Below are 11,254 nucleotides of genomic sequence, written 5' to 3' on the forward strand. Positions count from 1 at the left end.
TGGTTCATAATAAAAAGAATGAACTGGTTCCTACAAGAACAGTTACATGGTGGCGTATGTGTATTGACTACAGAAGACTCAATATAGCCACTAGGAAAGATCATTTTCCTTTACCATTCATAGACCAGATGCTAGAGAGACTAGCAGGTCATGAATATTATTGCTTTTTGGATGGCTATTCAGGTTACAACCAAATTGTAGTAGATCCTCAGGACCAAGAGAAAACAGCATTCACATGTCCTTCTGGAGTGTTTTGCCTACAGAAGGATGCCTTTTGGTCTGTGTAATGCACCTACAACCTTTCAGAGGTGCATGCTCTCTATCTTCTCAAATATGGTAGAGAAATTTTTGGAAGTCTTCATGGATGACTTTTCAGTATTTGGAGACTCATTCAGCTCCTGCCTTAACCATGTAGCACTTGTTCTGAAAAGATGCTAAGAGACCAACCTAGTTTTAAACTGGGAAAAATGTCACTTTATCGTGACTGAATGGATTGTCCTTGGGCATAAAATTTCAAACAAGGGAATAAAGGTGGATCAAGCTAAAGTTGAAGTAATTGAAAAATTACCACCACCTACCAATGTTAAGGCAATCAGAAGCTTTCTGGGGCATGCATGATTCTACAGAAGGTTTATAAAGGATTTTTCAAAAATTGCAAAACCTCTGAGTAATCTGCTAGCTGCAGACATGTCATTTATCTTTGATAAGGAGTGTCTGCAGGCGTTTGACCTTCTGAAAGCTAAGCTGGTCACAGCACCAGTTATCTCTGCACCAGACTACACTACCATTCGAACTAATGTGTGATGCCAGTGACCATGTTATTGGTGCAGTGTTCAGACAGAGGCACAACAAGCTTCTGCATGTCATTTATTATGCTAGCCGTGTTCTAAATGATGCATAGAAGAATTACACAACCACAAGAAAAGAGTTACTTGCAGTGGTTTATGCCATTGACAAGTTTAGATCCTATTTAGTAGGATCAAAAGTGATTATGTACACTGACCACGCTGCTCTTAAGTACTTACTCACAAAGCAGGATTGAAAACCCAGGCTCATAAGATGGGTGTTACTTCTGCAAGAGTTTGATATAGAAATAAGAGACAGAAAAGGGACAGAGAACCAGGTAGCTGATCACTTGTCCCGGATAGAACCAGTAGTTGGGGCATCCTTCCCCTCTACTGAGATCTCTGAGACCTTTCCAGATGAGCAACTCTTTGCCATTCAGGAAGAACCATGGTTTGCAGATATTACAAACTATAAAGCTGTGAGGTTCATACCCCAGGAGTACAGCAGGGTGCAAAGAAAAAAATTAATTTCAGATGTCAAGTACTACCTATGGGATGAGCCATATCTCTTTAAGAGATGTGCAGACGGAATGATCCGCAGATGTGTACCTAGAGAGGAAGCACAAAGGATCCTATGGCATTGCCATGGATCACAGTATGGGGGACATTTCGGAAGTGAGCGAACAGCCACTAAAGTCCTCCAATGTGGCTTCTACTGGCCTACTCTCTATAGGGATGCCCGAGAGTTTGTGCGTAACTGTGACAGTTGCCAAAGAGCTGGTAACTTGCCTCATGGTTACGCCATGCCTCAACAAGGGATCTTAGAGATTGAATTGTTTGATGTATGGGGTATTGACTTCATGGGTCCCTTCCCACCATCATACTCAAACACTTATATTCTGGTGGTAGTAGACTATGTATCTAAATAGGTAGAAGCAATTGCCACACCCAATAATGATACCAAAACTGTGCTGAAATTCCTCCAGAAACACATCTTCAGCAGGTTTGGTGTTCCCAGAGTACTAATCAGTGATGGGGGCACTCATTTCTACAATAAACAGCTGTACTCTGCTATGGTCCGATATAGAATTAGCCACAAAGTAGCAATTCCGTATCATCCACAGACAAATGGGCAAGCTGAAGTCTCTAATAGAGAGCTAAAAAAATCCTGGAACTGACTGTAATTGCCCGTAGAAAGGATTGGGCAAAGAGCTTGGATGATGCTCTGTGGGCATACAAAACAGCATTCAAGACTCCTATAGGAATCTTTCCATACCAACTTGTGTATGGCAAGGCCTGTCATCTGCTCGTGGAACTGGAACATAAAGCCTACTAGACAACCAGATTCCTAAACCTGGATGCTAAGTTAGCTGGTGAAAAAAGATTGCTCCAGCTAAATGAGCTAGAGGAATTCAGACTCAGTGCCTTTGAAAATGCAAAAATTTATAAGGAAAAGGCAAAAAAGTGGCATGACAAGAAGTTGTCATCCAGAGTCTTTGAGCCAGGACAAAAAGTTCTGCTCTTCAACTCTAGGCTCAGACTATTTCCAGGAAAACTGAAATCTCGGTAGAGGGGCACGTATGTGATTATAGGAGTGTCACCATATGGATATGTTGAGCTTCAGGATATTGATTCTGACAAAAAGTTCATTGTTAATGGACAGAGGATCAAACATTATCTTGAAAGCAATTTTGAGCAGGAATGCTCAAAACTGAGGCTTGAATGAGTCTCAGTAAAGGTCCAGCTAAAGACAATAAAGAAGCGCTTGCTGGGAGGCAACCCAGTCATTAGCAGGTTATTTGTTTTACTTAATAAAAGTTTGATATATATTCTTCAAGGTTGATCATCGAAATTGAAGGAATTCACAAAGTTACAGAAGGATTCACTGAAAAAAGCAGAGAAAAGGAGCTTGCTGGCAAGAAAATGCCAGTAAAGGGCACTCTGGGCGTTAAACGCCAGAATGGATACCATTCTGGACATTTAACGCCAGTAAAGGCACCATTTTGGGCGTTAAATGCCAGAATGGGCACCATTCTGGGCGTTTAACGCCAGAATTGCAGCATCCTGGGCGTTCAGCAAAACGCCTAGTGAAAAAGGGGTTTCTGGCGTTTAACACCAGCCAGGGTGCCTGGCTGGGCGTTAAACGCCCATAATGGCCAACAATTGGGCGTTAAACGCCAGAATGGATACCATTCTGGGCGTTTAACGCCAGAAAGGCAGGGGAAGGAGATTTTGCTTTCCACTTCAAATTTTTTCACACTTTCATGTTTTGACCCATAATTTTCTACATAAACATATTACAAATTTTAACAATTCACCCTCAAATTTCAAAAATCCAACAATTTTCTAACTTATTTCTCAAATCTCTTTCAAATCCTTTCCAAATCTATTTTAAAAACTCAAGTATTTTCTCAAATTCTTTCCATATCTTCTAAAATCTCTTTCAAAACTTTTGGAATCCCTCCCCTTCCCTTATAAATACACATTCGGCCATCCCCCTCTATTCACCATTCGAATTTGCTTCTCCTCCTCTCTCTCCCATTTCCTTTCTTTTGCTTGAGGGAAAGCAAACCTCTAAGTTTGGTGTGCTTTTCCGTGATCACTAAGCTAAGGCTCATCAAGACCATGGCTCCCAAAGGAAAACAAACCAATTCAAGAGGTAAGAAAGAGAATACTCCAAAGAATCTTTGGAGTCAAGAGAGGTTCTTAACCAAAGAACATGCAGACCATTACCACAAAATAATGGGTCTAAGATCTGAAAGAAGACGAATATCCGGAGGTCCAAGAGCGAATTCGAAATAGAGGATGGGAAATTCTAGCCAATCCTGAGACAAAGGTTGGAAGAAACATGGTTCAGGAATTCTACTCAAATCTGTGGCTGATAGATAAGCAGAAAATGACTGGAACTACTTTCCATACCTTCAGAACCATGGTCAGAGGGAGAACTATTTACTTCCAACTGGACAAAATAAGAGAGGTCTTCAAACTGTCTCAACTACAAGATGATTCTGAATCCTTTAATAGGAGAATGGTGAGAGCAGATAAGGGGTTGGATCAAGTTCTAGAGGACATATGCCTCCCTGGAACTAAGTGGATAACCAATTCAAAAGGTGTCCCAAACCAACTCAAGAGGGGAGATATCAAACCAGTTACAAGATGTTGGCTAGACTTCATCGGGCGTTCTATATTGCCCACTAGTAACCGTTCTGAGGTCACTGTCAAGAGAGCAGTGATGATTCATTGCATTATGCTGGAAAAAGAAGTGGAGATTCATCATCTGATTTCTTGTGAGATTTACACAATTGCAAACAAGAACTCCACTAAAGCCAAACTGGCTTACCCAAGCTTAATCTCTTTGCTATGTAAAGATGCTGGGGTGAGGATGGGAGTAGATGAATTCATCCCAATTGAACATCCAATCACCAAGAATTCAATGGAAGGACAAATGCAAGATAACTCTATCAAAAGGAGGGCGCAGGAATTCCTCCCTGAACTTCCTAAATTTGACTACTGGGCCCACCTAAAAGCATCTGTTGCCAAGCTGCAAGAAGCTATGGAACAAATTAAGTAAGAACAGCAGAATCAAAACTGCATGCTCTACAAATTGGTGAAGGAACAAGAAAAGCAGGGGCGTGAGCTACAGGAGCTGAAGCGCCAGAAGCTCTCCCTTGAAGGGTCAAACACCCCACAAGTTGAGGGAGCATCCACTTCTCAAAATCAAGGTTGTTGAGTCCTAACTCTGTGATAACCTTTATCATTAGGAATCTATTTTAGAGTCATTTAAATTTCTGTTTTTAATTTTTTGTTTTCTATTACTATTGGTCTTATCTTATATTCATTTTTGAGTCTTGATCTTATTCCATGATTAATAAAATTTAAAGTTCATGTCTTAAAGCTATGAATGTCCTATGAATCCATCACCTCTCTTAAATGAAAAATGCTTTAATCACAAAAGAACAAGAAGTATAGGATTTTGAATTCATCTTTGAAACTAGTTGAATTAGTTTGATGTGGTGACAATACTTTTTGTTTTCTGAATGAAAGCTTGAACAGTGCATATGTCTTTTGAGTTTGTTGTTTTAAGAATGTTAAAATTTTTGGCTCTTGAAAGAATGATGGAAAAGGAGAAATGTTATTGAGGATCTGAAAAATCATCAAATTGATTCTTGAAGCAAGAAAAAGCAGTGAATACAAAAAAAAAGAAAGAAAAAAAGGGAAAAAAAGAAAAAAAGAGAAAAAAAGAAAAGAAAAAGCAAGCAGAAAAAGCCAATAGCCCTTTAAACCAAAAGGCAAGGGTAAAATAAAAAGGATCCAAGGCTTTGAGCATCAGTGGATAGGAGGGCCTACAAGAATAATATCCTGGCCTAAGCGGCTAAACCAAGCTGTCCCTAACCATGTGCTTGTGGCGTGAAGGTGTCAAGTGAAAAGTTGAGACTGAGCGGTTAAAGTCATGATCCAAAGCAAAAAGAGTGTGCTTAAGAACCCTGGACACCTCTAATTAGGGACTCTAGCAAAGTTGAGTCACAATCTGAAAAGGTTCACCCAGTTATGTGTCTGTGGCATGTATGTATCCGGTGGTAATACTGGAAAACAGAGTGCTTTGGGCCACGACCAAGACTTATAAAGTAGCTGTGTTCAAGAATCAACATATTACACTAGGAGAATCAATAACACTATCTGAATTCTGAGTTCCTATGGATGCCAGTCATTCTAAACTTCAAAGGATAAAGTGAGATGCCAAAACTGTTCAGAGGCAAAAAGCTACTAGTCTCGCTCATCTAATTGGAGCTAAGTTTCATTGATAATTTGGAATTTATAGTTTATTCTCTTCTTTTTATCCTGTTTGATTTTCAGTTGCTTGGGGACAAGCAACAATTTAAGTTTGGTGTTGTGATGAGCAGATAATTTATACGCTTTTTGGCATTGTTTTTAGTATATTTTTAGTATGTTTTAGTTAGTTTTTACTATGTTTTTATTAGTTTTTAATTAAAAATCACATTTCTAGACTTTACTATGAGTTTGTGTATTTTTTTGTGATTTCAGATATTTTCTGGCTGAAATTGAGGGACCTGAACAAAAATCTGATTCAGAGGCTGAAAAAAGACTGCAGATGCTGTTGGATTCTGACCTCCCTGCACTCGAAGTGGATTTTCTGGAGCCGCAGAAGCCTAATTGGTGCGCTCTTAATTGCGTTGGAAATTAGACATCCTGGGCTTTCCAGTAATATATAATAGTCCATACTTTGCCCAAGAATTGATGGCCCAAACCGACGTTCCAAGTCAGCTTCAGAATTCCCGGCGTTTTAACGCCGGAACTGGCACAAAAGTTGGAATTAAACGCCCAAACTGACACAAAAGCTGGCGTTTAACTCCAGGAAAAGTCTCTACACATGAAAGCTTCAATGCTCAGCCCAAGCACACACCAAGTGGACCCTGGAAGTGGATTTTTACGTCATTTACTCATTCTTGTAAACCCTAGGTCACTAGTTCACTATAAATAAGACTTTTTGCTATTGTATCTTGACCTGATGACACATTACACGTTTCATACTGTATCTTCTATGGCATGAGTCTCTAAACCCCATGGTTGGGGCTGAGGAGCTCTGTTGTGTCTTGATGAATTAATGCAATTACTACTATTTTTCATTCAATCACGCTTGCTTCTATTCTAAGATACCACTTGTTCTTCAACCTAATGAATGTGATGATCCTTGACACTCATCACCATTCTCACCTATGAACGTGTGCCTGACAACCACCTCCGTTCTACCTTCGATTGAGTGTGTATCTCTTGGATTCCTTAATTAGAATCTTCGTGGTATAAGCTAGAATCCATTGGCGGCCATTCTTGAGAACCCGAAAAGTCTAAACCTTGTCTGTGGTATTCCGAGTAGGATTCAGGGATTGAATGACTATGACGAGCTTCAAACTCGCGAGTGTTGGGCGTAGTGACAGATGCAAAAGGATCAATGGATCCTATTCCAGCATGATCGAGAATCGACAGATGATTAGCTGTGTGGTGACAGCGTGCGTTGAACATTTTCACTGAGAGGACGGGAGGTAGCCATTAACAACAGTGAAACCCAACATACAGCTTGCCATGGAAGGATCCTTGCGTGCATGAAGAAGAAGACAGTAGGAAAGTAGAGATTCAGAAGATATAGCATCTCCAAAACCTCAACCTGTTCTCCATTACTGCAAAACAAGTATTTATTTCATGTTCTTTTACTTTTTACAATTAAATCTGAGAATTATTGATATCCTGACTAAGAATTACAAGATAACCATAGCTTGCTTCAAGCTGACAATCTCCGTGGGATCGACCCTTACTCACATAAGGTATTACTTGGACGACCCAGTGCACTTGCTGGTTAGTTTTGCCGAATTGCAAAAGTGTGATTGTGATTTCGTGCACCAGTCGTCTCATTCTTCAGGCTGCTCCTCCGTGAAGATGATTCGCCTCCCTTTGATGCTATTAAAATAAACAGAAAAGCCACAAGCGAAGCGATAACACCAAAGTTAAAAGTTTGCTTATCCTCAAGCAAAGAAAAACTGAAAACAGGGAAGGACATAAAAAGACATACGGAAGAGTAAAAACAAATATTATTACAAAAGAAGAATAAAATGATAAAAAGACAAGAGAGGTTAAAATTATATATATATATATATATATATAAGGGGGGTCATGTATGGTTACGGGGTGTGATATATATATATAAAAGGGGTTTGGGCTTTCGGTCAAAGGGGATATAAGGAACAGGGGTTGCAGGTGGAGGTGTAGTTCAAGCATGAGGGATTGATGGGGTTAATGTATGTATAAGGAATGGGGGTGGGGTCAAGAATCATGAAGGATTTGATTTGGAAATATATATATGGGTTGTTTTTATATGATTTCTGGCGCCTAACTTAACGAAAGTGGCGTTAGGCGCCAGGCTCCTCGAATGCAATAATATGCCATCGCGCCTAATTTGGATTTTCTCAAGTTACGCGCCACCCTTTTATATATATATATAGCTGGCGCTAACTTTATATGATGGCTCCTAACTTCATGGAACCAAGTTAGGCGCCACCCTTTCAATAGCTAATCACTAAATTTACGCACAAATGGCGCCTAACTTCAGAAAATCAAGTTAGGCACTACCCAGTCCGAATCTAACTATTTTAGGGTATCCAAAATTTTGTCTGATTTCACCTGTTTCTTTTATAAATACTCTGCAAGATCAAAATACACATAAAATAAAGAAAAACAGTAGAAATTCAAACAAAACTAAATAAATAAAAAAATCAAAGTAAAAATCAAACTTAAGGATACGAAAACATCGAGTTGCCTTCCGACAAGCGCTTCTTTACCGTCACTAGATTGATGGTCATCTCCTCTAAGGAGGAGGATCATAGGGACTCAGCTCTTCACCCCTCACTGTGAACTTATTTCCTGTGCTCCCATGGATCAACTCGATATGCTCAAAAGATAGGATCCTGTTCACTGTTTGAGGCAAGATTGGGCATGTAGTGAATACCATCTTCATTCTTGGGGAGAAATATTCAGTGAGAATCCTTTTATTTCTCTATCCCCTATGTACTTTCTTCTTTTTGAGAACCACCTCCTTGGTGGATGATGCATTCCCGACACCAAACTTAGGTTTGATGTTAGGGGGAATTTTGTTGATGGTCACCAAAGGAGGTTTGAGCTGCAGATTCTGTTGTGCATCAGCAGGGGATTCTTGAAGATTTAGATCAATAGGCTCAGTCTACATGCACCTCTCTTATTCACCTGTTGAATGTATATCTTTGAAGACATAAAAGACCAGTTGCTCATTATGCACTCTAAGCACTAATTCACCTTCTTCCACATCAATCAATGCTCTCCTCGTGGCTAGCAATGGTCTTCCTAGTATTATAGAGGTATTCTCATCCTCCCCCGTGTTAAGAATCATAAAATCTGCTGGGAGAAAGAGCTTACCCACTTTGACCAAGATATTCACCACTAATCCATATGTAGGATTTATAGATTCGTTTGCCATCTGTAATGCTATCCTTGTGGGTTGTGTCCGTTGGATTTGCAACTTCTTCATTACAGACAAGGGCAATAAATTGATGCTTGCTCCTAGATCACATAACGTTTTCTCAAAGATTCTACTCCCAATGGCACATGAAATTTGAAAGCTCCCTGGATTTGGCATCTTCCTTGGCAAGTTATTCTGAATGATGGCACTACATTCGTTAGTCAAGACCACTGTCTCATCTCCCTTTAAAGGCTTCTTCTTTGACAACAACTCCTTCATGAATTTAACATAGAAAGACATTTGCTCTAAAACCTCGACAAAAGGAATATTGATTTGTAACTTTCTGAAAACTTCCAAGGACTTTGAAAACTGCTTGTCCTTGGTCTCCTTTTGAAGTCTCTGAGGATATGGCATCTTGGGCTTGTACTCAGGAGCTTTAGGCATGTAGGATGAGTGTCAAGGAGACTAGAATGGGTTGTCTGCACGCCTAGGAGGGGCGTGTACAACTATGTCTTCAGTCTGCTCTGGAGCTTCTTTTTCAACCGGCTCCTCAGTAACTTGTGCTTTCGTACTTGCCACTTGTCTACTTATCAAGGTGATAGCCTTGCATTCCTCTCTTGGATTTGGGATTGTGTTACCAGGAAGGCTATTAGTGGTCCTCTGATCAATTTCATTGACTTTTGTGGCTAATTGACCCATCTAAATCTCCAAGTTCTTGATTGAGACTCTGGTTTCCTGTATAAAACTCACCATTAGTGCTTCCAAATCAGTAGTCTTCTAAGACTGAGGAGTTTCTTGCTGAGATGACTAAAATTGGTGGTTATTAAAATTATTCTATTGAAAACCTCCTTGAGAATTATTATTAAAATTCTATGATCTCTGAAGTTGCTCTCTCCACCCCAAATTTGGGTGATTTCTCCATCCCTGATTATAGGTATTAGAGTATGGATCACTAATGGGGTTTCTAGGATCATTCCCCATGTAATTGACCTGTTCAGAAGAAGATTGAGCATAGTCATAATTCTCACCTTATATAGAGCTACTAGTCATGTCATAAGGGGCCTCTTGAGGTGCATTCTGAGTGTTGACAGTTGAAACCTGCATCCCACTCAATTGTTGAGTAATCAAATTCATCTACTGAGACAAAATTTTGTTCTGAGAAAGAAGAGTATCAAAAGCTTCGACTTCCAAAACGCCTTTCTTCTGAGGAGTCCCAGAGTTCACAAGATTCCTAGTAGATGAGTATAAGTATTAGTTGTTAGCAACCAACTCAATAAGCTCAGTAATCTTCTCTGGTGTCTTTTTCATGTGAAATGAACCACCTGCAGAATTATCTAAACATATTTTGGACATTTCACATAAGCCCTTATAAAAGATATCCAGTTGAGTCCATTTAGAAAACATGTCTGGAGGACATTGCCTGGTCAGCAGCTTGAATCTCTCCCAGGCTTCATAGAGGGTCTCACCATCTTTCTGTCTGAAGGTCTGAACCTCCACTGATAGCTTAGTCAGCTTTTGTGGTGGAAAAAATTTAGTCAGAAATCCAGTGACTACTTTATCCCAAGTGTCCAGGCTCTCCTTGGGTTGAGAACTAGCCGTAACTTTGCTCTATCCCTCACAACAAATGGGAAGAGCATGAGTTTGTAAACCTCAAAATTTACTCCATTAGTCTTCACAGTATCACAAATCTGCAAGAAATTAAAAAAAATTGATTTGGGTCTTCTTGAGGAAGTCCATGATACTGACAATTTTGTTGCACAAGAGTGACTAGCTGAGGCTTCAGTTCAAAATTGTTTGCAACTATAGGAGGCACCACAATACTTTTTTCATAGAGATCTGCATTGGGGGCAGTGTATGAACCAAGCACTCTTCTAAGTTGTTCATTCTCATTCAGATTTGCCATATTGGCATTGGCAACACGATTATGATCCATGGTGGACTCTGTAGCTTCCATGTCAAAGGTTTCACTCAAATTTTCACTAGCCTTGTAAAGTCTAGCTTGTTGCAAACGCCGTCTCAAAGTCCTTTCAGGTTCTGGATCAAAATCTAGAAGAGGTTCCTTGTCTTTATTCCTGGTCATAAACAGACAGAAGACAAGAAAAGTGGGATTCTTTACGTCAGAGTGTATAGAATTCCCAGTGAGGTAACCTGTGTAAAGAAATAAAATAAAAATACTTACTAATTAAGGCAAAAAATTTTCAAAAATGATGATTAGATTTAGGCTAGGAATTTCAAAATTTAATAAGAAAATTAAACAGGAGAATTAAAATAAAATTAACTAGGTAACACCAAACTTAATTTCAAAAATTAAGGAAAAATAATAGTACTAAATTTTCAAAAATTATAAAGCAAAAATTAAGTAAAAAATTAAACTAAAATGCCTAATCTAAGTAATCAAACAACAAATAATTCTCAATCACAGTCAATCTCTGGCAACGGCGCCAAAAACTTGGTATAGAACTTATAA

The 11,254-nt window shown here is 39.3% G+C and overlaps 1 pseudogene; it reads left to right on the top strand.

Moving 5' to 3' along the window:
* The first annotated feature begins 10,186 nt into the window (after positions 1-10,186).
* On the top strand, positions 10,187-10,288 carry LOC112699683 (small nucleolar RNA R71; annotated as a pseudogene).
* Positions 10,289-11,254: the final 966 nt, after the last annotated feature.

Source organism: Arachis hypogaea, chromosome 6, assembly GCF_003086295.3.
Source record: "Arachis hypogaea cultivar Tifrunner chromosome 6, arahy.Tifrunner.gnm2.J5K5, whole genome shotgun sequence".
Taxonomy (NCBI): Eukaryota; Viridiplantae; Streptophyta; class Magnoliopsida; order Fabales; family Fabaceae; genus Arachis; species Arachis hypogaea.